The 26,942-nt window shown below is 39.1% G+C and overlaps 1 long non-coding RNA gene across 3 annotated transcripts; it reads right to left on the bottom strand.

The window, feature by feature from the left end:
• Positions 1 to 2,990: 2,990 nt before the first annotated feature.
• LOC121880528 lies at positions 2,991 to 10,731 on the bottom strand. Of its 3 annotated transcripts, none has more exons than XR_006091576.1 (3): positions 8,542 to 10,731; positions 4,159 to 6,826; positions 2,991 to 4,053 (listed from the first exon to the last, which is right to left on the bottom strand). It is a non-coding gene; the product is annotated as an uncharacterized LOC121880528 (long non-coding RNA). The 3 variants fall into 3 exon arrangements; XR_006091574.1 differs by lacking the exon at positions 8,542 to 10,731 and having other exon boundaries at positions 4,159 to 4,273; positions 4,380 to 8,496; XR_006091575.1 differs by lacking the exon at positions 8,542 to 10,731 and having other exon boundaries at positions 4,159 to 4,448; positions 4,545 to 8,496.
• Positions 10,732 to 26,942: the final 16,211 nt, after the last annotated feature.

Here is a 26,942-nt window from a genome sequence, read left to right as displayed (position 1 = left end):
CACTTGCTCTTGAGGTGCGAAATTCAAAATTTCAAATAACTTAAAATGAACGAGGAGATAGCATTGAGTAATTTTACAGCACAGGAGTACCCCACCATCACCTTAATCCATCCTAAATATAATTTTCTTGTTTTCCACAATTACAGACCTTTAACAAATATTGACTTTTTTTCAGTGGTGGGAAATGACGTATTTAGACTTTCAGGTTACTTTGTGTTCCAGTTCCAGTTTTAGTTGAACTTTGGATGGAATTGTTTCAACATGAAGACGCATCGCTCTGTGTAATTACCTCTCCTGTCAACCAGCCACTCCACTGTGCTTTACCTGTCTGCAGCCTGTTGTCATTTGCATTCATATGTAAAAAGCCAAAAAGAAAACCGGTTACTCACATATGGCAGAGAAATTTGCAAATCTAGCTGGAGAAACCATGTTTCTTAAACCCCCTATCCCAATAATAAAAACTAGGTTTCTCATTTATACGACAGTTAAGTAACAGGGTTACAGTGGATTTTCTTAAGTAAGTTGATTTCTTAAATGTATGTGATCACATGGAAGTGAGATGAAATGGTGCTTGTTCTAGATTTAGAACATTTCATCACGCACAATTTGAGTTTATTTTTAATCCTTTGTTAGGATTTATTCATTCATTTGACAGGGATGGTGCACCATAATGAAAATTACTGTAAATATGCCAGAGTAAGCCAAAAGGCTAGTTTTCATCTGTAGTCCCTGGCCAGATGTTACAATAGGTTCTCTAAAAGTAAAAAACAAACAAAAACACTCATTGAGATAGAGTGCAAGCAGCAGCTCATGACAAAACATTGATTAAATTGACATGTTACATTAGAGAATGTTAACGTTGATGTTAATAAAGCTAAAATGATGTGACAGTATTGAAGCAAGCAGGCAGTAACCAAAGAAGCATATAGTACACGAAGCAAGCAACAGGACAACATTAAGCATATTAGTTCAGTTAAGCAGGCAGTACAGAGGCATATAGAACATAAAGCAGTCAACACATACAGTACATGTCCATGTTAGAAATCTTACAAAGAAGAACTCTGTGATTCACAGTATCAGATGCTTTCCTTAGATCAAGAAACACAGCACAGACAACACCGCCTTTATCCAACAGTGATTTGGCTTCTTCTAAGAAGATACAATTGGCTGTCTCAGTTGAGTGGTTGGCTCTGAAGCCAAATTGCATTGGGTGTAGGGGGAAAGGAGCTATTCAGGTGGTGGTTGATTTGCTCCGCTACCCATTTCTCTGCAACCTTAGACATTACAGGTAGGATGCTGATGGGCCTGTAATTACAGGTAGAATGGGGATCCTAAGATTTGAAAATTGGAGTAACAATAGCAGACTTTCAGGCACCTAGAAACTTTCCCTGGGATATTGAGAGATTAATGATTTTGGTGATGAGAGTAGCTAGTGATGAGCTAATATCTTTGAGCATTGCTGTGTCCATCCCAAATATATTCTTTGCTCTTGATGGTTTGAGAGATCTGATTATTCTCATAACCTCTAATTCAGGGACATTTCTTATGCTGAAGGCTCCATTGTGTTAGTTGGACATTCATTAATATACTCAGCAGAGAAGCCCTGTGCAATAGTGGCCACAGAATCAGCAAAGTAGTGATTAAGAGCCACTGCTAGTTCAGCTGGGTCCTTTGTGAGATTTCCATTCAGGTTAAGTTCAGTTGGCTTTCCTGCTTTGTGATGATCCCGTCAGCTTTTTTAATTGATTCCAAATCATTTTGATATTACTTCTAACCTCACCATTTACATATAACAATCTCCCTTAGCTTTCCTTAGCTTCCTTATTACCTTATTCCTTAGCATAGTGAAAATGGTATTTGTCATGGAACAATTTTTTCCTAGTGGCAATTTTTAAAGCAAGACCCCGTTCTTTCATCAGTTTTAAAATGTCTGCATTTATCTACGGAAGGCTGTTCTTTTTATTTCTATACTTAATCTTAAGGGAAATTCTACGGTAATACTCTGTACTTTATTTGAGAATATCTGACTGTCCTCCTCCAGGTCTTCTAATAGCAAATCATTCTAGTTCTAGTAGTCAGATTGTGATCAGACAGCCCAGTTATCATATTCAAAGATTTTGATATTCTCTCGGGTCTGTTACTGAACACTAAATCAATCTGAGTTCTGATGGAATAGGTTATCCTTGTTGGCCCTTTGATCAGCTGTGATAGGTCTAACGCCTGGGCCACACAGCCTCTACCTGTACCTTAGCAGTGAGTGTACATCGCTGAACTGCTGCAGCTCACACGTGTGCAGTGTCCACACAGACAGTGTTGCTGCTGTGGCGCTGCTACTACCAGCCCTATCTGCATAGAATATGACTTTGATAATAGCAATCAATAACAGAATGTTTTATTTAATGTCATTATAAATTTCATTTATATTTAGTTTAGGTAGAAAAAGGTTAAGAAGTGAAAAATAAATAATATGTGAGGTGAAAGCGGCTTTCTCTCTGATGGACATGCTGGAGTCTGGGGGCTACTTCTGTGTCAGCCACCTACACTCCTCACACAGGACGGGGGGTTTTTATTGATTGATTCATTGATTGATTGAGCTGTCACTGCTCCAAGTGAAGAAAATCCCTCCAGACGACACCAAGTTCTCCAAACAAGCCAAACGCACTCCAACAAACAAACCTCCAAACTAACTGTCAGGAGGGAAACTGACAGCAAATGAAGAAAATAACACCAAATTCCCATCTGGTAAAACAACAGGCAGGAGTCCTGATTTGAACTAAAATCAGAAAGTGAGCCGGAGGCACGAAAAGAAGCTCACCGACTCTCAGCAGTGGAGTTCCCTGCCAGAGAGCCTCCCTGCCCCAGCGTGCACCATGCAGGCTGACCCGCAGTGGTGACACTTTATATTTTTTTCATGTCTGTGTCATATTCTACATAGACATTGAAACAATAGTGAAAGATGTAATGTTGCTGATATGATGTCAATATGACTATCAATAGATCATCTGTTTTGTTGAGAACGGTGTGCCTCATGTGGAAAAAATGGGCTCCGAAATGAAAAGCAAGAGGTCCCGCAATGCACACATGCTGCTCATCTGCTGCAGCTTCTTTCTAATTGGTCTGTCTTCCCAACTGATGTTAAAATATCCCATAATTATCACCTCTTCTCAGAATGTTTCAGAGTGTCTCATATAAACCATTGCTTGATGAGGGTGGGCAGTGAATTACAAGTACAGAAGACATTTGTGGTGATAAATTGATATTTATACCAAAACATTCCAACTCCTTTCAGTTTGATAAGCAGATTTCCTTACATGGGATGCTATCTTTCACATAAATCATGACACCACCACCATTTGAGTCCATGCTATCTCTTCTATAGATTTCATAACCAGGTACTTTTAATGCTGTGGGTGGCAAGTTTTTATGAAGCCAAGTCTCAGATAAACAGAGAAAATCTAGATTGGAGTCCAAAAGATGTTGGATTTGATCACTTTTTGATTTAATACTTCCCATATTATTCTGGAGTGATTGATAGTTTGAAAGACCTTCCACTTCTATTTTTTTTTTTATGATCAGTTTCTTGTTTGAAGTGATTGTGTGCCCTCCAGCAACAATGCAGGCTGTCCATTGGATTACAATCACCCGTGGGACTGTTTTGTAGTCTTGTAGGTGGATTGTCACCTTTGTTGTTTGATGCAACTGGACAACTATGATTTATCGGCATCCTCACAGCCTTCTTGGGCATCCTGCCGGCATCCAGATACCTCACTGGCACTGACAGCTCTGCTGACACATTTGGTCCGGCCTGTGGATGTTCGTCATCCCCTCTCATAGAGGCCCTTGTCAAGTTGGTTGCTAAGCAAACTGGACTGGACTCAACATCTTGGGCAGCCTCCAGATCCTCCATGGTGCTCAGAGAGCAGACACGACCTGTAAGGTTAGTTTGTTGTTCATAAACAAAGCTTGACATGTCACTATAAAAAGTGCGTACCTGTGAGAAAGTGGTGTTGCATCTGGTTGTGACCACGCTGGTAGAAGTTCCATGTTTTGCTTCTATGTAGAGTGGATCAGAACATGAGGATCTCCAGATATTAGGAAGCAGGTAGTAATGATAAGAGTGTCATTTTGTTGGAGTTTGGATGTGGTGTTTTTCTTTACCTGGTTGCACAAACACTGGATAGATGAACGTGACAGCTAGGGCATGCCTCCCATGACCAAAGTGTTTGTTGGCTTGCTTTGTGGGTTGGCTTAACAGAATGGTCGCATAACTTGGCTTTTCATCATTGTAGTCATCGTAGTTGTTAAAAAGAGGGCAGATGTGAGGAGAAGATTTAAAAGTAACACATAAACTAAAAAAGCTGTGACTACACCTACTCTACCTGCCGCCATCTTGCCACCTCATCATGTTGGTGAAAGTATTTTCTGGTGTCTAGTGGTTTCTGTGAAGACTAAAAGTGTAACACTTAACAACAGGGTAAACATTTTACAGGAAAACAGAAGAACAAATGGGGAAATAACTGATAATTAAGGAATTGCTCATATACCTGCCTGATATCCTCTAACACTTTCTCCAGTATTTTGCAGTTTGTGGAAAAAGCAGTGGATGCCAGGAACATATAAGTATGTCTTTGACTTAGTTTTCATTCATTTGAACGTTCATCCAACAGTGCAGAGGGACAGAGAGAGACGAGGGAGAGAAGAGACACAGGATTATTTACAATGATCACACACATTAAGCTGCTATGGTTTGTGGAAGGACTTATTCTTGTAGTAAATGTGTTATACCCCCCAACAAACAAACAAACAAACAGAAAAATCAGTCATTCAGGAGGTTCCTATATTCTTCAATATGTTGCTGGCCAGAGTTGATTTGGGGTTTCATTTATAAGTAAATGCAGATTATTATGTGTGTGGGATGTTTATGTAAATAAAAGCGAACTTGCAGGTGGTTTGGTTTTATTTTACAGGTTTGTATTTTCCCAATGAGCCCAGACGTCTCCTGGAAAGAACTATTTAACAAATAATGAGCATTTATTAGAAGTGCACCAATACAAACATGGTCTTCATTTTCCATGTCATTCGTCACACATGACCTTGAGATGTTGTTTACAGGAACCTTTATGAATTACCAGCATCAGTTCCCTTCTAGGAAATGTCAACAAAATGTCACTGTCAACAAAACACAGGGGTTAAAGGAAATTCAGTATATTTACTTAAATAGAATTTTATGTGAGAGGTCACTGTACTTTGAACTTTGACCTCTGGCTCTATTGTCATGTGATATGAAGCACAGCTCTGCACTGGTGAGGTGTTATTTTCTTGAGGAGCCCTTTCCTGGCCTGCACCAGTTTGATGGTTTGATGACTCACTTTGGGAAGGTTTGCTGTTGGTGTCATGGTTGACCTTCTTGTACGTCATCATTTATTAGGTAAATCTGTTTCCATTGCACTTTATCACATTTTGCTTTTACTGATACATCAACTTTTCCACCTCATCCAAGCGTAAAAAATTGAAAAAAAAATGCATAAAAAAGGGTGGATGAGTTCAGACAGAACAAGAGGCAAATTTTAGAGACATGACTGTATACAAAGCAAATGGAAAGATGTGATTAAACATGAGTTTGTCAGGAATTGATGGGAAGAGTTGGAAGTATTCAACTTGAGCAAGTGTACAAATGACTGGATGGAAATAACAGAGAGGACAGTAGTCTTGTGAGTTCTGAGTTCAGTCACAAACACATTCCCCTACACGCGGTCAGCTTGTCAGTTGCTAGCTATCTCACAGTTTAGCTGTTTGGGGTGAACAAACCCAAATGGTCCAGTGGTCAAATTTGAACGTCATGAGATGAAAATTTGCTTCACTTTTTGTCTGAGCAAACTTTTATACTATAACTATACTTTTACACTATTCTGTCACTTGAAATGGTGAGCTGCTATGTTCATACTCTCCACTCCCCAGACAATAATAAGTTCTATTCACAGGATTCCCAAACAGTCTTGCATCTTTAAGGGGGATGAAAGTAGCAAATGTGATTGGCCGTGATTGTCACAGCCTTTATCACCCACCTAAAATTTATGATTATGTAATCTTTCTAATCCAACCTGGTATCTAAGTACAGTGCGCTCCCCTGGACACAAAATTACCAAGAGTGCACTCTATTTTCATGAGACTGGAGCCCCTCATGTTATTTATGTCACACCTTCAATGAAGCAGATAAAACAGACAAGAAATCAATATCCAGTTAGACCAATAAAGAGCTGTAGGAAAGTTAAATTTCACCTTCCTATATGCTTTTGTAACAATTTTAAGAAATGTGACAGAATCCAGTGTAGTTTTACTGATACAAGTGTAAGTCACACAACACAGTGACTGAGCAGAAACTGTTGAAGCAGAGAGGGTAATATTTTCTTATTTTCTTTGATAGTGCACTACATAATTGCATAGGCATTGTTTATCTCATTTAGTAATGCAGAACAACTCAACTTGTTGTTTCTTTGCGGTCACAGTCTTACTGAAGCAATTAATACCTCTAATTTCTGTGCATCAACACCTGGAGTGTGAAACAGAAGCACAAAGGCAGCCACCATGTGAGCGATGACTCTATTTTCCCTATCTCCTTGATTTCTCCGACCCCTCCAGCCTCTGCTCTGTCCACATCTTATATCTAATTCCTCTACAGTCGCGGGTGCAGCGGAAAAGGTCAATGCCGCCTCACTAACGGCCGGCTAGCCAAGGATAGCTTCTCTCCAGAGGCCTTTGTGCTGATGCCCTGTTTGCGTCGTCAGCTTCCTGCGTGTCACCGTTCTCCGCTTTGTTCTCGGCCTACCTGGGGGGAAGGGCTTCCTGTCAGGTTAATTGCATGGAGGAAAGCACTTTGTTGCAAAAATACGCTGTGTGTTCGTCAGTACATTACTAACACGCCCGTTTCATTCACGACACTGTGGTGTGCTGTGGGTCCCTGCCAAGATTAGTTTTGCCTACTGGAATGAAAATTGGAAATTAGCACATAATCAGTGTAGTTTGAATGTTTCCAATAATCAAAAGACTAGAGGGGAAACTGCTTTGTTTCTACGCAGTGTCTCAAATTGACTGATTAGGGACAATACTAGGTTTTGAAAACAACCTAATAAAACTGATAAATTGGATCAGACAGTAACTAAACATTACCTAGAAGACACTTTCCTCACACTCCATTCCCATATTCAAATCAGTCATAATCAATAATCCTGCCTCATCCAATCTTAAAGTTAATGTTGATGCTGGGGAGGAGGAGGAAGAATCATTAGTTTCTCAATGAACGCATTAAAAGCACCTCGGTCAGATTTATGAGTGTAATTTACTATGGGCATGCCTGCGTTATCAATTTAAAAGATGATGTACAGAACCAACATACATTTGCATAATGTAAGCTCACAGCTTTGTGCTGACTATGAGGATGCAAGGGTGGAGGAGCAGCAGGTCTACATGCATGAATGCAGGTGTACTTACACAGCAAAAAACTGCATGCACAAACATGACGGCTAAGATTTCTGGATCAGAACTGATCACTGATCGGGCTGAGAACATAAAATCTGGATTCCCAGGCATTTACGTTACACTCTATTAAAGGGTCAATTTACCCAAATCACAAAAAACTTTTTTTTCACTTTCCTCTAGTGGTATTTAGCCATGTATATTTTTTTGTTTTATGTGGCAAGGTTTTAAAGATAGCTGACATTGGATGACTGTCTGTGGTGCTCAAATCATTTACAAAGAAATTGCATTTGATAAGCTCAGTAGTAACATGACTTTACTCTGGAAAACTGGCATCTGCCAAAACGCATTTTACCAGCAGGAGATGTATGTGTTTGTATGTTTTTTTTTCCTTTTTGTTTTCCTTTGTTTTTTAACTGTGTAGGTATGTACTTGGGAAAAGATGGCAACCAGGAAGCTATAAACAAACACAAATATATTCTTTCCTGATTGCCATCTTTGTACAACTTGTGATCATTTAGTCTCTACCAGATGAAATGTATTTGGTCCAGCAAGATATAAGAGTCTTAAAAGCTGCACTAATTATTTGTTTTAATTAACAATGAGTCAAATAATATGTTATGTGAAAGGAGTCTCTTAGCGTGATGACTCAACAGAGAAATATCACCAACTCTGCAGTTCCCCTCAGCTCTACAGAGATTTTTGGCATCTTTCAGCTCATTCACTTTGTTTTGGTTTTTATGGCCTGCTCCTTAACTTTTTTTTTTTTTTTTTTGGTTCAGAAACATTTATTATCAGACTTATAAGTTGTACTCATTTATTAAACACTTTTAATTAATTTGATCATTTCTGTCATTTTTTTATCTCTTAGCTGTGCCCCTAGTTACTATGCCAGTCAGCTTTGGACTGTTGAGACTTTCTGAACTTTTTTTGGAGCTGGGTGAAGAACTGTTGCAATTGTTGGCCTGTAAAGCCCACTGACACATTGTATACAAATAAACTTTACTGGATATTTAAAAATGAATATGGTGGCCATGACTCAAATGTTCAAAAATCCATTTTCTATACCTGCTCATCCTGTTCAAGGTAGTGAGGGGCTGCAAGCTATCCCAGCACAACACTGGACGAGAGGCAGGGTACTGGATATACCCTGCACAGCCTCACATAGACACAACACACACTTTCACATTCAAATCTGGTTAATTTATGTGTTATCAAATAAGTTCTTGTCTCAGACCAGCTCTGCTTATCTAAAAGCTGTCCCATATCAGTCTGCTTTTTATTTTACATAGATATGATTCACTGAGCTACGCTGAGATTTATAACAAGAAAAAGCAGAAATTCACACTAACAAAGTGAGAAAGCAGTTTCTTCATCTTACATCATAACAGTGATAAACAGTGAATATTCGATGGTATAAGCAGACTTAAATTTACAATAAAAAGATATATAAAACCTGTCTGCTCCTGACAGTCTGTGCAATTTTATGTGAAAACCAGAGCAGTTCAGAGTTAATGTTCTATTATGCCACAAGTCACAATGTTCTTTCCTGAATATTGAAGTAGGCTGAATATTGGAGAAAACAGAACTTAAGGCTCTGAAACTGCATTACCTGTCAGTTGTTCTGTTATGTGAAGACACAATGTTGCATCACAAATCTGCACCATATACTGGCAACAAACATCATTCAGTAGTAAAAATGTCCAAAATATCCACCAAGGCGATAACATTTCTTATTTTACTGCATTCATTGTACCCCATTACTGAAATCACCGTAAGATTTATTCGGCACAGAACGAACTGTGCTCCATGTGCTGGCCTGAGAAGTGCATCCCTGTCCTCCCACTTCAAGTCATCACCATACCAGGGGCGTGCACAGACAGCAGCCCCAGCATGTACTCTGCACAGTCACAAAGTCATAAGAACACTAATCACGCTGGAACCTAAATAGCTGACAACAGCAGGTGCTCTGTTTCTAACGAGTTGAGCCTGCTGAGTGGACACTCCTCAGCTAAAAACTGGCCTGACTGGAGGAGTTTCAGTAATTCTACACAGAGGGCAGCCAATTAAAGCAGGTCCAGTTAGGATGCATTTACAGACAGTAAACCATATGTAACATTTTCACTTTTCATCGGCTCGTACTGTGTTAAATATTACCATGAGAGAGTAACAGAAAGAGAAGTCCTACATGCATAAGGATGACGATGAAAGGGCCATTAACTACAAATAACAGGGCCAAGGGCTGAAGATTTCCTCCAAAGGGATGGAAAATATAGCATTACATGCAGAAATACCCCTGTGCAAAGATATTTCACAGCCACTATAAATCAGCCAGACACATTCAAATACAAGTTTGAATTTCAGTGTATTAACAAACCTTTTTGCATATATTGACCAACAATATGCATTAGGCCTACAACATGTGTGTATAGTATGCGAGAGTCAGTGTAGCATGTACGTTGGATCTCAGGCGAGTGAATTCATGCAGCAAGAGTTCTGTTATTTACAGTGCTGCACCATTCTGTCCGAAATAAATCCACAGCCAATGTGTCACAAGGTTCTTCTGAAAGATATCAATAAATCCAAAGGCCAATGCCCGGAAAAAAAACCCAACATGTTCTGGGGTATCCACTGGGTCCAGAAGCAACGCGGTGACCTCCTCACTCATATCCTCTCTTGATCCCATGACCAAGGGTAACTCAAGTCTCTTAGCTAGCTAGTCGCTAGTGAGCTCAAAGTTCAAACAAGTTATTCCGGGCAAGGCACCAGGTAAACAACTCATTTAACAATTATGCACCGTTAATGAACCAAACTGACTCTTGTCAGCACGCTAACCACTCATCCTCTCTATGCTACCATCTCTTCTTTTCTGCTGCACTCGCCTTTTTTTTTTCTTTACCACTGATTAAACTTAAGAATGTTTACCTTTTAAGGTGCACAATTCTAATAAGTAAACCCTGTCTTCAAAAAGCTACAACAAAGTGAAGTAACACCCTTTAGAAAACAAAAACGACCTATAGTTATGTTTGAGTGACAGACACCATCTAGTGGCTATAGTAATTATGACACGGAGAAGTGACACAGTTCAAACAATGTCAATATAAGGTGACAGATGTCCATATTCGGAAGTGGTGGGTTGGGTGGATGGCTAAAGAGATAGATGGCAAAAAGCTGACTTAGCTGCAAGAGACTGCTGTTCGCTTCCCGTTTCCAACTGTGAGTGTCATGTTTCCAACTGGGAGTCAGGACAGTTTTTTAAAAATCATAACTATGATTGTTGTGGTGTTTACTGCTGCCATGACAATGAAGGTTGCCTAACTTTAAAGAAGTAGTAACTTTAACCCACACCATGTTTCAAGTGATCATTTTAACACAATGATTTTTCACTAACCCTAACCAAGTGGTTTTTGTGCCTAAACCTAACCAGACCTTAACCACAGCGCTGTCACTGTCACACCCTCCGCTTCTGCCTCCTCCTCCACCTATCCTGCAGCCACTCTCTCTCTCTCCCCTGACTTGTGTGTCTGTGTAAGTGTCTAATTGCAGGAGTGGAAACAGGTCTGCAGGAGTCAGGCAACCAGCTGCCACTCATCATGATTCATCAGTCATGTTTTAGCCTTTCTTCACTGGTTACCATTGAGTTTTAGAATTGATTTTAAGATGTTACTGATCGCATTTAAAGCACTTCATGGTTCAGCTCCCAGCTACATTGCTGAATTGCTGCTCCTCTATGAGCCAGAGCACAGCCTCCATTCCTTGGGCAGGGCTCTGCTGGCTGTTCCTAAGTCCTGGCTCTTTTTCTCTTTTTTATCTTTATTATTGGGGATTTTATTCCATTTTATTTTTGATTTTAGTTGCCTCACTCCTGAAATGCTTTAATCCTGGTTCAACCATGTAAAGCATTTTGTTTGAAACTTTGTTATGAAAAGTGCTGTATACATAAAGTTTATTATTATTATATTATTATGATTATCCTTCCTTTCCCCAGCAGTCAGCTCTACAACCTCTCCCGACCTGAGCGTGAGGCAATGGAGAAGTACATACAGGACTCCCTTGCTGCAGTTATTATCCAACCTTGCTGGCTTTTTCTTTGATGGAAAGACAGGTGGAACCTTGAGACCTTGTACTGACTTTTGTGGCCTGAATATTATGACTGTTAAAAACAAATACCCTAGGCCTCTCTTCAGCTCTGCTTTTGCCCCCCTCCATGGAGCTACTTTTTTTCTAAAGTGGACCTGCACAAGACATACCACCTAGTCCGCATCCATGATGGTAACAAGTTCCACACTCCTGTGGGACACTTTGAGTACCTTGTAATGTTGATTACCTAACTCTCACACTGTTCTCCAGGCTCTGGTCAACAACGTCCTCCAAGGCATGATCAACTGGTTCATCTTTGTCTGTCTGATCTTGATTTTCTCCCAGTCCCCCGCTGGGCATGAGCAGCATGTGCACCAAGTACTCCAACATCTCCTTGAGAACAAATTATACATCAAGGAATAAAAGTGTGAGATCAACTCACTAATAAAGCAAGCCTAGAGTCAATAACAGGTAATGGTTCCCCCAGTTGCCTGTTTGTCCCTGACTCTGTCCACTCCCAGGTTCTCCAGTGGGCTCAATCAATGCAAAACAAAAGAAGCCGTCCATGAAACCCAGCTCCGGTCTTCTCCGCCCTCTGCCAGTCTGCCAGTCCTTCGTCCCATAATGCCTTGGACTTAGTCACCGGTCTCCCTCCATCTGAGGGTAAAACATTCATACTTTCCATCATAGTTTGTTTAATAATAAACATCAGGACATGAAATTTTAATTCTAATGAATGTGAAAATGTATTAGTTAATTGACAACCACAAACCTATTTTAATTACAGGTATAAATTAGAATTAGATCACATTCTATTATTTTCTTTGTAAAACAAAAGCAAATTCATTCTTTCTTGCATCTTAGGATACAAGAAATTATAAAAAATATCATCAATATGAAGTGCGCTGCATAGTAAAAACCTTTATGGACACATATGAAATGCATATGGCCAAAACAGTCAATCTGACCATCACATGAAAAGAAAATGAAAAATTGCTAAACTGCGGGAAAACAAACTGATTTAGAAAGCAATATTTGTTTTAGTGAGCTAAAGAGATCATGCTGTAAAATGATAATGAAAATATGCTCTAAAATCATAATGAAAGTATTCCCCTCAAAATGGGCCTACTTGAACAAGGCATCAGGTTGTTTTGGGGGCAAACACCATGCATCAATTTCACTGACGCTTGAGGATCAATTACTCACAGTCAACACAGGCGATCTCTACCTTTCACATGCAGCTCCCACACACTATCTTGTGACATTTGTCACAAGTGTCCTTTGTTTTTCCTGCCTGGGTCCTGGCTCTCATATCATCAGTTGTGTGGCTTTTGCTCTCATGTGATCAGAGTGAAGTGACATCCTCTCATTGGTGCATTTCTTGAACAGAATGGAAGCATTTATTGCAGCCAGGTCAAGGATATTATAAAACGAAGAGACTGGCCATCTACCTGTGGGTGCTTTCACTGAGTATTTCCTCGCCATTTGATCTAGCACATCTACTCCGACCTTGGTTCTGTTGTAGTATGTGACTGACTCTGGTCTAGCCTTTTAGCCACTCATAATGGTAACGGCCTTGTGTACAGTACTGAGAATGCAATGCTGAGAATGCACGTTTTTCTTTGCTTTGCATTGATAGACTGTTATTCATGTGGGGAGCTCTTGTCTGCTCTTATTTACTGTGCCAACCAGGCTGGTTTTCTTGGCCTCTAGTGCCTTGACCAGTTCAAGGGAAATAAAAAAGTTGTCAGTGGTGATGTTCCTCCCCTTCCCTTGATGAGGCTCAACCATTTTCAACACTACAAGGTTGTCTCCTAGTCACTGACTTGGCCTCCGCGTCTCATCCTTACCCAGATATGGTACACCATTCACCATATATCTAGTATCAACGACAGCAGCGAGCCAAAGCTTTATACTGAATTTATCGGGTTTGCTTGCTATGTACTGGATAAAGCTGCAACCTTGCTTTTGTCCGAAAGAGCTGCTCATCAACAGTTATGTCGGTACCGGGCTTGTAGCGAGCGATGCTGTTCTGGATGAATCTCTCCCAAACCTCGGTCACCAGGGCAAACTTGTTATCTTGCAGGAGAATGCGTCTGGTCTCCTTGTTGTCAAAATGCAGGAATTGCATTCATTCTTGGAATCTGTTTTGGGACATGGTCTCCTTGAAAAATGCATAGTCTCAGCTGGCTAGCCAAAAGCTTGCCAAGTCCATCTTTTTTCCACCTTGTGTGCCACAAATGTAGTCTAGAACAATGAAGGCCTTTAGCTCACTGTCATATCCCATGAACTGTCCTCCTTGACTCTGTGTGACTCAGCTACAGTGCAGTCCCTGATATGCTTCAACATACCATCATCAACCAGACACAGAAAAGTGGTGAGGGCAACTTCAATCCTGCGCTTGGCATGCACTGTTGGTCTTGCATCTTCTGTCATGACATTTCGACTTTGTCACCTTCCTCTATTTTCACCCGACTGCGTAACAGTCCACACTGTGCTCTTTTTTTTGGCCGTTTCATGCCTCTCTGCTGAAGGTGGATTTAGTGGGACAGCTTCTTCATCCAGTGGCAGCCTGAGTGCTCTTGTAGTTGGAATAGCTGCCACAGCTGATGATTCAGAATTTTGCACTGTCACCAAAAAAATTATAACCAAATTAGTTTGTTTTATTTCATGAAATATCAATCTTATCACAGTTAATATTAGCTTATGTATAAGCCAAGAAACTCACAATATCTAATAAGGCCTCCAATAGCTTAACCTATAGGCTTACACTATAATGGTATATAAGACTAGCCTAATAACAATAATAACAATAATAATATCAGCCTAATATACCTGGAAGATTAGCAAATGTAATAACAGCACATGGAGAATTGGAAGAGTCCAGCCGGCCTTTTTTTATGAAGGGGAACTATCTCTGAATCACTGTCTGAATCACTCTCAGAGCCAGTATCAGATGAACTTTCAAGATACCAGAAGACGTCACTTTCCGAACCTGCTCCTCCATCAGACTCACCCTCATCAAGACTCTGAAGCATGGCTAAAGCCTCTGTGGCAGTCATTATCCTCCTTGCTGACATTTCGTTCTGATATTGTATTTCTGTTCAATTTCGTCTGATCAAAATTTACTCTATCCTGCCCTTTTCAGTGCCATTGTTTATTTGATTCAAACGTTTTATCTTCAGTTATTTTGTAAAACAACAACTAAAAAAAATAGTTCCTAGGCAGCAGTGACACGCATTTTCAAGAGTAGGAAAAAGGAAAAACACTGAAATGATACACTGTCTATAATGCATACAGTTAATATGACCATTATGGCCATTCAAGGTAGATATGCACACATTTAGGAAAAGTCAGGGTCCTATAGTTACATGGGTTTTATCACATTGAAAAATTTAAAAATGGTCAAAATGACTGCCATGGTAGTTCTATTGCTTTACCAAATCAATTTCTTTATTCTTTTATAGCTGTCATCATTATAGTAACTAACTGATGGAAAAAAAATACTCAACCTGTCTTTGGGTGCAGATTTGTGGTGATGTGTGTTCATGTCGTGACACTCTGAACCATCCAGACATTTCCTGAAGAAAAGCTTTCTGTTTGCTGAGCTGTTATTATCACGTTTAACTGTGATTCGGTCAGCTGTTTCAGAGCTATCAGAGCAGTAATGTGACAAGCTGAGAGAGTATTTAATAATCATCACACCCTCTGATCTATATTCACCTTCACTCAGCCCTTTTGCACGTTGTGCTGCTGTACATACATGAACAAAAAGAGCGGGTGTGCATGGAGACACCAACACAGTCTGTTGCGCCTAAGACCTACTATCTTGCACTTGTGCAGTTAAAATAGGGCCCCCTATCCTTGAATCCAAATTTGGTCATTTTTGGACTAGCTCCCTCCATGAAAGCTGCCTTGTGAGTTGGTCTCTGCTGGTCTGCCGTGTCCTAATAGGTTACCAGGTTTACACACATTGCACTAGAAATCACCCAATCATGTTTCAAAAACAAAATGTAACTTCTCAATATCTAGAAAAATGCAAATATTTAATTTAAAAAGTAGAGTAGTCAAGTCAAGTCTTTTATGAATGTTAGTCAAGCAAGGTTCAAGTCCTCCAATTTTTCTCGTGTGACTCGAGTCCCCCAATTCTGGTTAATATAAATAAATTTAGTGCACTATATATTAATTAGGGATTGATTTCAGACACAGTCTATGAGGCTCAAGTGTGCCTTTAAGGGTGTCTGAGGGTGTCATATTGGTTGAACATTGGATGGGAATCATATTCCTCCAATACATGAAATATGGACATTTGCCCCCATTCCCTCCCATTAATTGCCTAGTTGGGTCAAAATCCATTTAAAAGCCAGACGAAAAAAAATAGTGACTGTTAATATCCAGCGTCAACCTGACAACACTGAACACAACAGTTCTGCATGCAGCTTGCAAGCAATCACCAAGCAATCACTAGTGTATCCTCCTCATGCCATGCACAGATGTCATCTGCACCAAAAACAGTCTGTTCAAATCATAGCATCACCGATGCACATGATGATAAATCTACCAGTGTGTTAGTGCTCTTGTTGATTTACACATCTGGATTGGTGTTTTTCAAGCTTTATCAGGCTGCAGGCTAGTCTGGATTTAATTCACTTGGTCGCTTGCCTCTTAAAAAACTGGATATGTTATTGATCTGGTGCTAAACTGTGTGTGACCAAATCGCAGTGTAGAATTGTTGTCAAAATGCAGATACACTCACAGCATGAGTGAATACAAGCAGAAATGCTTACTGTACTGAAGCCATATGGACTGTGTGCTAGGTGTGTACACAGTTGTATGGAAGTAGGAGCCTGACTCAATGACATGGTGATAGGTTCTACCCAGATAATGTCAGGTTACCTAGAGAGAGCCAATTAACCTGACCGACTCATGGTAGTGGGGAATTCTTTGAGTACAGACACAGGCAAAGCCTTATTTCTGGGCTCTTCCACTTTTATTACAATATAGTGAGATAATGATATAAAACATAAGGCAATGTTGTTTTGTTATGGCCAAACAGTTCATTATGTTCATACTGGCAACCTCAGTCTAATTGAGCATGTTTTTCTAAATTCATTAATTCAACCTTTATTTATAATCGAGAGATCACTGAGGGGTGACCCTCATTTATAATGATATCGGGTCAATTATAAAAACAAAGAAAAAGAAAACAACAACTAAGAAATATACTAACAGATAAAAGGCAAAACCACAATTAGCTCATAAAACACCATTAAAACATACTGATTAGGGAAGATAAATTCATAGATTAAGATCATTAAAATGTAAAATAAAATACAGTCATGTAAAACAATTGCAAGTACAGTTTGGGAGGTTAAAGATAAATTTTCTAAAGTGTCCAAAAAGTATAAATGTATTGATTTTGAGGAGGTGGTGTATTTTGTACAAGAACCAGTCAGTAGAGTAGATCTGAGAGAGCACATCTGGGTAAGAAAGCAGTTCTGAAAGGTAATATGGTAGTTTTCCAATAAGTATCACATCTCTCTTGAAGAGAAGACCATCCAACCCTATCATATAAAATACAATGATGTGTACCATAGACATCACCAGTAATAAATCTCAAGGCAGACAGACAGAGTCCAGAGGTTGAAGAGTAGAGGAGGATGCATGTCTATAGATCACATCAATGTAGTCAAACACTGACATGAATACTGCATCAACAACCCTTTTTCTACAAAACATTGGAAAAATGAATTTATTTCTATAGAAATAGCCAAACCTTTGTCTGAATCGGTACACAAAATTGTCTATAGAAATCTGAATGTGAGGTTTTCATAAATCCAGATGCCTCTCAATCATAAGTCCATTCGTAGTAGAAATATTAAGGTCATCATAGTATATAACGCTGGCTCTGGAAAATAGTATGAATTTTGTTTTATCAGCATTCAGTATAAGTCTTAGGTCTTTAAAGGCACTTTTGCAGAATGTTAAAGGAACACCTTTCAACTGCTAGATTTACAGAATCAGCAACATAATATAGTACTGTCATCTGCATACAAATGGGCATGACAGTTTGTCAAAGATCAATATTGCTGATATAAATAGTGAAAAAAACTGGACCTAAAATTGAACGCTGTGGAACACCTTTTGTTAATGATAAAAACTCAAAATAATAACTTCCCAATTTCAATTTCAATTTATTTATTTATATAGCACCAAATCACAACAAAAGTCCTCTCAGGGCATTTTTAGTCATCTCTGGGCACTTAATTTAACAGATTGTTGTCTCTTTGATAGGTAGTGCCTGAGCCAATTACATATTGATATCAAATCCAATATTATGTAGCCTCTGCAAGAGCAGGCAACGGTCTACAGTATCAAATGCTTTGGATAAATCAACAGAAAGTTTTTTTTTATCTAAAGCTGATATGTCATTTAGGACCATAGTAACAGCAGTTATAGTACTGTGCCCCGCTCTAAAATCAGATTGAAATGGGCTCAAGATGGAAGCTCTGGCTTCAATTGATCATTAACTAGAGATTCAAGGACCTTTGCAAGAAAAGGCAATTTGGATATTGGTCTATAGTTGTTAAGATTTCTCTAAACTCTGGAAACTATATTGGAGGAGATAGAAAGATTGAAAATATGAGTTATTCAGAGATAATTTGAGCTGAGAGCTTAAGAAAAAAGAGATCCAAATTGCCCTCTGCAGTACACTTCCTGGGATTGATGGCAAGGAGAGCATCTTTTACTACACCTAAAGATACAGGATCTAGGGTAAACAGAGGGCTGTGAGAAACAGAGTAAACTGTCATCAGTTGGAGAGGGATCCAATCTCACATCCTCAAAAAAGTGACTGGCTGCTACAAAATGTTTATTAAAAGCAAAACCAACCTCTTTACGGTCAAACAATAAATAGTCATTGACCTTGACCTGAGAGGAACTGAGGAAAAGTTGATATTTTTATTGGAATTTACAGTCTTCTAAAATGTGCAGGAGTTGAGTAAGAGCTAGAGATTAAATCCAGAAAATACTTCGATTTGGCTTTCTTCACCATGGATGTACATCCGTTTCTAAGTTGTCTCAAAGCAGTCCAATGGGAATTTTTTGTTTAACTTGTGTAAAGTGTCTTTGAGTACCCTGAAAAGTGCTCTATAAATAAAATATTATTATTATTGTCATCATCATAACACAAATATATATTGTTCTTTTGGTGTTCTGTTCATGAGTAAGGCAACATAGAAATTAGGCTAAATAGCCTGTAAACAATAAAAGGCAACATGGCAAAACAAAAATGAATGAATAATCAATGAACTAAAAATTAATAGAAAAGTTTTACACACAATGAATGTTTGTGAACAGCATAAATCATCTTCATTTGAACATGTGATTATAAGTGTCCCTCAAACACACTTTGAGCACACATTCAGCTCCTTGACTGTTCATTTTCCACAGACAGCTTTCCTGCACTTCAGCCACTTGGTGAGGTTTTTTTTGCAGGTCATTCTCCTCTGTTCTATAATTTTATAAAATTATGACTTGATGTAGTTGTCAGATCACACACTCCAACAAATGCCGTTGCCTAGCAGTGCCTACAACACTTACCACACAAAAATAAATGCATTTCATATACAGGTAAGTTTTACCCAGAGGCGGTTAGAGGTATAAATGCCTATAATTAAAAGGCATTTAATCTGGATTCATCTTCACTATTTTTAACAATAGGGGTGCTACACAACATTATTTTAGGGAAAGTCAAAGACTGGGGGACTTCAATATTTTATCAAAACATGGTAACGTACAACTGAAAAACCACCATGGGTAAATTTTACCCTGTGGAGGTTTCTAGTGTTAAATATTTGCTTCTCCTCTTCGCTCTGAGTTCCCAGCTTGTCCGCTGATGACCTGCAGGACGCTGCCATTTCTCTCAGCTCTGTTTGGCAGGCTGCCTCAGTGAAGGAGGTTAAGGAATACAGAGGTTAGTGGTAACACACGCAGGGCTGGCATGGGGCGGCCGCTCCTTTATCATGAAGCAGCTACAAGCTGTCAGCAATGATAAAGTGGGAAGAAGCCACTGGTACTCATTCAATAAAAGACTTTTTTTTCTGCTTAAAAAATAGAGGGTTGCCTGCTGCAGCCTTGCCGCATGCTCCGAAATGTCACAGCTGCCGTCACAACAAGATGTGCTTTGTCTGGTACAGCTAACAGATTCTTGTCTAAACATTGTCCAGTAGATTATCCCCCATGAAATTCCAAAAAGATTATCATGTCAAGTCATTGGAAATGTACAGTAGAAACACAAAGACCAATCTGTTTTGGTGATTAGATGGGCCTTTGCTTCTCTAATTGTATCTTCTGTCAGATGTGGCCCGAAAAAAATCCATATTGATAAATGTCTTGCTTGTTTCCCTTAAAGTTTGCAGGCCTGAGGTCAATACTACACTCAGGATGGATGGGGATCATAACAGACATGGTGTGCATATCAAAAACAGCCTTGAAGACAGGCAGAGTGTTACTTTACCTCCCTCAGTAATAGAAATTATTGATCACATATTAAATGGAGTTACCACAAATGAAACTCAATTGATTTTGGTGTTATCTGACAATTACACATCTGTCATGTCAGGCTGCTGTACTGTTAATAGCAGTACAGTTATAGCATATACAGTTAGGTAACTTGGTCAAATGGTTCCCAATCTAGGGGTCGGGCCCCCTCGAAGGGTCACAAATTAAATTTTTGGGGATCGTAAGATGACTAACGGGAGAGGACAGAGGGAAAAAAATATGTGACAACATTTTTAATTTATTTTCCCCAATCTTTGCTTTTATATAAGTAACAGTTTAATCTATTTGGCTTCACTTATTTAATTAAAAACATCTGATGGGAAATCACTATTTGGTGGAACTACTAACAAGTCAAAGACATCTGAAATGTCCCCACATAGAAACTGCTTTTTTTCTCAAGCCAGTAATTATGAGTACTCTTTTTTAATATTTCATTACATGCCCTCCTATATTAAGTTGTGTGTCAAAATGACAGCTGAATCCACTGAGTCATCCCCCAGGACAAGTTGTACCAACTATGACAAGTACTAACAACTAGAGGTTGTCCATCCTTGAGCTAAAACGTTTTGAGCCAGAACCCAAACTGAGTTTTTAACATCAGGACTCTGTAGTGCAAAACTGTGAATTGAGTGCAACAGCATTGAAGACGCGTAAATTGTATATCAGGTATGTTCCATCCCAAATCTTAACCCCTATAGGCTTCAAAGCTGAAAAGTTTGTATCTTGGCCCTTTTTTTTAGGGGACAGCAGATATAAGCTTGAATTCATAGCAGTGGATTCCAATGAAGATGTAGAGTCATGGCAAAAAACTAATTAAATTGTTCATGGAAACTTCTCAAATTGCTCCTGTGGTATGATCTACTGTTTTTGATTCATCCAGAATTATTTATCTCAAAAAAATTGAGCAAATGTTTTTGCTGAACCGTAGTTTCACACATATTTCTGCAGCCACTAATTAAAACCTCTACACAGGTGTGTGGAATTACACTACTTATTGGTGTGGGTTAATTGTGTGTCAAGTGTGTCAGTACATGTTGGTGTACTTTCATTAAGTGTTCGACCATATTATTAAAGATCTTTTATTTTTAACCATCCATTTTGCCTGAAATTGGATTTTAATGCCACACCTAATCCCATGACCAAAGGCATGCTAGCCTATTTCTTTTTGAAATTACAACTATTAACAAAATAATACACAACAATTAAGCACCTTGATAGCATTCTGTAGACAAGTAACCATGGAACCAGTTAGGTTATTTGTATTGTGAAAGCAGGAAAAATTACCAGTCTACAAAAGGGTTGTGGGTACATATGATTTGAAGAGGATAAGACCAGTTCATTGGTAAAAAAAAAAAAAAAAAAAAAAAGGCTCTGTCAAGATTGTTAGTATAAGTGAAAGGAAGGTTTTGTGGTTTGTATTGTCTGGATGGATCTAGGATCTGCAGGAAGTCAGCACGACAGAGTTCATTCTGGTGGACAGATCATTTATATGGATGTTATGTCCTCAAAGTGGACTAGGTGAAATAGAGACACTAACATGACAACCAGAATGAACCTGAGATAATGTAGTGGTGAACAGAAACACACAGTCTGTTTGGACAATTGGGGGGGGGGGGGGGGGGGCAGGACCAAGTGGTTGTGCCAAATTAAATGAAATCAACAAAACCTGGCCTAACTAACCTGTATGTCTGAAAATAAAACCCACACCAAGACCTAACTTACTTATCTACAAAATGACTTTAAACCATTAAGGCCTGTACACAATAGGATATAAAATGGTTAAATGTGGGATGAGGAGAAATAAATCTGCGCAGATTGCTCAATAGCAAGCCATCTTGACAGTGCTGACCCTTGAATGAACTGAGAACCAAGGAGTCCAAAATGGAGGAAATGTTGCTTGTTAGTTGTGTGTCACCATCCAGTTTTATTTAAAAACAGTTTCAGATCAATGGTGTGCACACAGTTATGAGACAGGAGTCAATGGTACAAATAAGTCGTCTTAAATAAACGTGCGTTATTGTTATTGTGAAGTTATTGTCCCATTAACTGACAGTTAACAAGCTTGTTACAGTAGCTTTATTTTCCCTCTTGAAGATTTTTTATTGAATTAGGCCTATGCCAGGGGTAACAGAACTGTAGAGAGAACTATTGTGACTGATTAGCACTAGCAGTTAGTTTGCCAGCCACAGCAGTTCACCAACTAGCTCTGCAAGTAGTCACTACATCACCAAGCTGCCGGCCCCATCTATTCTACGTGGATGAGTGAATATCACTGTGTAGTGGTGATCAGCACTTTAGAGTGGACGCACCACCCAATACGTCTAGTTTGTCTGATAAAAAGTTGCCAATATGAGTGTACTAAACACAGTACCAACAGCTCATACAGATAAGTGTCTAGCGTAGAGATGAGAGAGCCTCTTGCTCGACATCTGCTCTTATGTAAAGGGCTCTGGTTGATGATGTAATGCTTTTTACAGGGCTTAGAATGTAATACTGTAACGTGTTATGATTTCTATTCTAATATTAAACAACTTCTATTCAAAGGTAAGTTGGTTGGTCATTTTTTCCAACCTTGGTCAAGGAAAACAAAGAAATGTAGTGATATTACTGATGCAAATGTAGTTTTTTCCTCCCTCAATCTACTCCAAAATCATGGAAATGTGTCTAAAAATCAAACGAAACGAGGACACCAGGAGGAAAAAATTTGCCTCCAAAAAGAACTGTATTATTTTATTCTCTGTACATTGTGTCAGACTCCACCACCACCCCTGCCCCACTCCACCTCAGTTTAAAAGCTCTCACCATACGTAATTATGAAGGCATGAAATACAAACTAAAGGGAATGGTCCCATGGGAAAGGGCACAGCTCGCTTAATAGGATTCTCCCTCCAACAAGATTAGAGTTATCAATTTGCCTGGTGTCACATTAATGAATCCTCACCAGCTCAGTCCATGATGAACCAAGGCGGGCTCCACTACCTCGGCGAGATAATCAAAGTGTGGATCATAACAGTCTGGGGAATCCGACTCACTGCAGATACTTATACAGGCACATTAATTGAGACAGTCGACTAAAACCCTGATAGAACTTCACCACTGATACACTTTAAAGAGATAAGATTGTGAGAGGTTGATACTTTTCATCAATCGCTTTTTATAATCCACTGTGTTTGTGTTTAAATTTACATAAACTGTTTTCATACATTTTTTCTTTCTCTCCTTTGTCTTGCTTTGTTTTGACTGTTTTCTTTTTTTTTATGCATAAAGTTATGTTTATGTTTAAGCTGTTGGTCCGAATCTTACCTACAATTTATTGCCACAAGGTTTGAAATTTGCAAACCAGTTTGTTTTGTTTCATGACTAATACACTCAATGCTGAGTTGTTATAAAAGTTATAAAAATGTGTAAAAATGCTGTATCAGTTAGCATATGACTCGCTTAGCTCCTGTTCAGACTGGGTTCAGCCAAACCAGAGCTTTCAGGCGTTTAAAAGACTGCTGCATGCTAAATTAAACCTGACTGTTTAACTTACACTGCAGGTAAACCAGATGTGTGATGAGCTTAGTTTATTAACCCTGCCACTGAGAATGTGACTTCATGATGTAATAGCAGTTAAGATAACTGGTTTCAGCTGTTGGTTTTGTGATTTTCCATTTCAACCAACCATTTTATTCAAGTGCTGTAGAAATAATTTAGAAATACATCTGGAACAGTGCAGTGTGTCTTTTATCATGAATAGTCTTGTTAGACTTTTTATAATCACAGATTTATTTTTATTTTTTTTACTTCACTTTACTTTTTAAATACAAATGGTAATCATATTCTCCCTTTACAATCTACTGCAGGATAAAATAATCTGTCAAATATATTAACTGGCACTAAATTGAAGTGAGAATCCGTCTTACAATACATTTATCATTTTTTTGTCATGATTATGTCTCATTCATCTAATTTACTGACAAACTAACCTCATTTTCCACCTGAGGGTCAAAATAAATTTAGATGGCCCATGTACCTTTTGAATAAAATGACCTGAGCTGTAGAAATCTGTCCTCATACTGAACTCTGTGACCTTAGACCTCAGTTAAACCAGGTCTGCAGCTACCTTGGATACAATGCTCTTTGGTGGCATTTAGGGGGTTTCTGGAGGACACAGCAGCTGGGTTTAGACTGAAGCACATGTGCAGTTTAAACTGCAGATGCTGAGGACACAACAATCAGGTTTAAGAGACCATGTGATTTAATCCAACACTATAAAGGTTCAAACCTGTCTCAAACTATAAACTGCAGCTAAACAAATGAACAGCCCCAAGATGTCTTGACACATAATGAAACCAAACCAATAACTACTGTAATTCAACTCACCTGTTTAAAGGTGTAAATTTGACCACAAAGGAAGCAATAATGCTTACATACTGTTCGGGTCAAATTTGACCCCTGTCGCATTTGAAAGCAACAAAATCACCCTAAATTACATTCTTTAAGCCTGAAATTTTGTGACTTTTCCGTAAGTGGCCCAGAATATAAAAAAAGGACATATATCAAAAGTATTAATTTTTGTGCAGCTGGTAAACATTTTTGCACATAGACAGTGTTCTGGGTCAAATTTGACCCATATTTAGTCAAAAGGCATTTTAAGGTCACCAGAGGCGGTTAAATCAAGGTAAAGAGTGGTTATGGGGAACCTTGAAACAGCTAAACTACAGATGGGCATGTTTGTGTATTTTTTGTCATTGGGAGAGTGGGGACAGAGCTCAAGGGGGACCTTAATACTGTCACAGTACCCTGTTTGTCAGAAGTGGCCGTGACCCCACCATATTGCTACATTTGCCAAGGCTCCCACCCACGTTTTATTCCGAGATTAAAAAAAAGGAGACAGTGAGTGGAAGAGAAAGTATTAGAAGCGGAGGACAACATAGAGGAAAGGTCCTTGTAACTTCTACCAAAGGTGACGCCACCATGCTCACACACCAGCCAAAGCAGCTCAGTAGTCCGAATCTTACCTACAATTTATTGCCACAAGGTTTGAAATTTGCAAACCAGTTTGTTTTGTTTCATGACTAATACACTCAATGCTGAGTTGATTGTGTACATTCTGCACAGTTGGAAAATGACACAATAGTCAATATTTCTTGTAAAAATTAATAATAAAATGGAAATGATGAGAAAGTAACTGGAAGTCATCCGCATGTCCCCTTTGTTTAAATCAGTCCACAGTAAACCTGTCGATGTCCCCAAACACTCGATCCAACTTGAGATGTAAAACTTATGACTCCAGACAACAACAATACCCTGAGAGCATTATTTTCATCCATTATTTTCATCACAAATACTTTCATGTTTTATTTAATATAATTTGCTGTTTTGTAATTCAAAGTCACTGTTCAGGCTGTTTGATGTGTGAACAAATGGATGTTTTGTCGGCTTTGATCCGACTTGCACATGCACTTGATGTGATAATACTGCTTTTAACCTCTCTCAATTGCAAATATGCCTCGAGTCTTCCCCATTTGCATATTCTAATTATTTATGAGTGAGCACTTCTGTCTGCGAAGGGCACCCAGGGTTCATTATGCACTAAGAGGAATATTAAATTATATCCACAGTCGGCGGCAACAGCCTCACACTGATTTGGACGATCAGAAATCACTGTGACTGGCTGATCTCTGCTGCCCATGACACATTTAATTAGGACACTTCTTAGGTTATATTTTCCATTTTATGAATTCATCTAGGTTCTACAGCCAGGGAACGAATGACACGAGTTGACATTTCCTTTTTTGTCTAAGTTTGGAGGACACTGTTCTATCCATCACAGCCTCCAATACCGCCCCACAAAAAGACAAACCACAGTAATTAAAGTTTTGGTCAAAACTGAAGTATGACTAAAATTGAACTTTTAATTTTTTTTTAATCTTGTGACTAATTGTCTAATTTCAGACTTGCTCTATCTCAGAGAAAACACGAAGTAAAAACTGCAGACCAAGACAAAACACAGTAAGTGTATTTACTGCGCTCTGCCTTGGTTTCTCTGAGCTTGTGTCTGAACCAGCCGTCCAAATTGTAAAAGAATGAGGCTTCAGTGTCTGTAAATCCCATATTCTAACCAATTTCAGGACAATCCAAAGAAAGGAATCTTAGTGTTCTCCACTGGGAACTTTAACTTACTTCATCTGTGTATTATCAGCTAACCCGATCGTAGTAGTACTAATAGTTTGGATATCACATAGACTGTATATAAATATGGACGATGCATCTCCACTTCCTACAGCTATGCAAAAGTGAAGCCAAAATGTCTCCTTTCTGGGAGCTGCCATCTTGCCTGCGTGACGTCATTTGCAGCCAGAGTCTGCGGCGACAAGATGACGGCCCACGGGACATGCCCCCTCAGCCGTTCCGCGGACTGACGGAGGTTTGAGAGAGGCTGTCACCGCTGTCAATCGTGATGTCAGACCCCCTTTCTATATCATCAAATAACTAATTAAAAACAAACTTATAAGAAAAATGAGCACTTGGACAAACATCAGCATGATAAGAACTACCTGAAATGACAGAAACCATCTTTGGGAAAAATTTATTTGACGTGTACTTTGATTTTTCAGTTTGGCTCATGTCCTATCCACTAACATAGAGTGGGCGGGACTTATGACCTATACTGCAGCCAGCCACCAGGGGGCGATCGAAATGTTTTGGCTTCACTTTTGGGGAGCTGTCATGACGTCCATCTTTATATACAGTCTATGGGCACTGTGCTAGCATTAGCTAGCTAGACAGGACAAGACAGTACACTGACATTAGTTTACAGAGTTACAGCCCCTCCCCTTCTT

This window comes from Thunnus maccoyii, chromosome 16 (assembly GCF_910596095.1).
Source record: "Thunnus maccoyii chromosome 16, fThuMac1.1, whole genome shotgun sequence".
Lineage (NCBI taxonomy): Eukaryota > Metazoa > Chordata > Actinopteri > Scombriformes > Scombridae > Thunnus > Thunnus maccoyii.
Note: the sequence above shows the minus strand (reverse complement) of the source record. Positions and strands in the feature narration are given on the sequence as shown.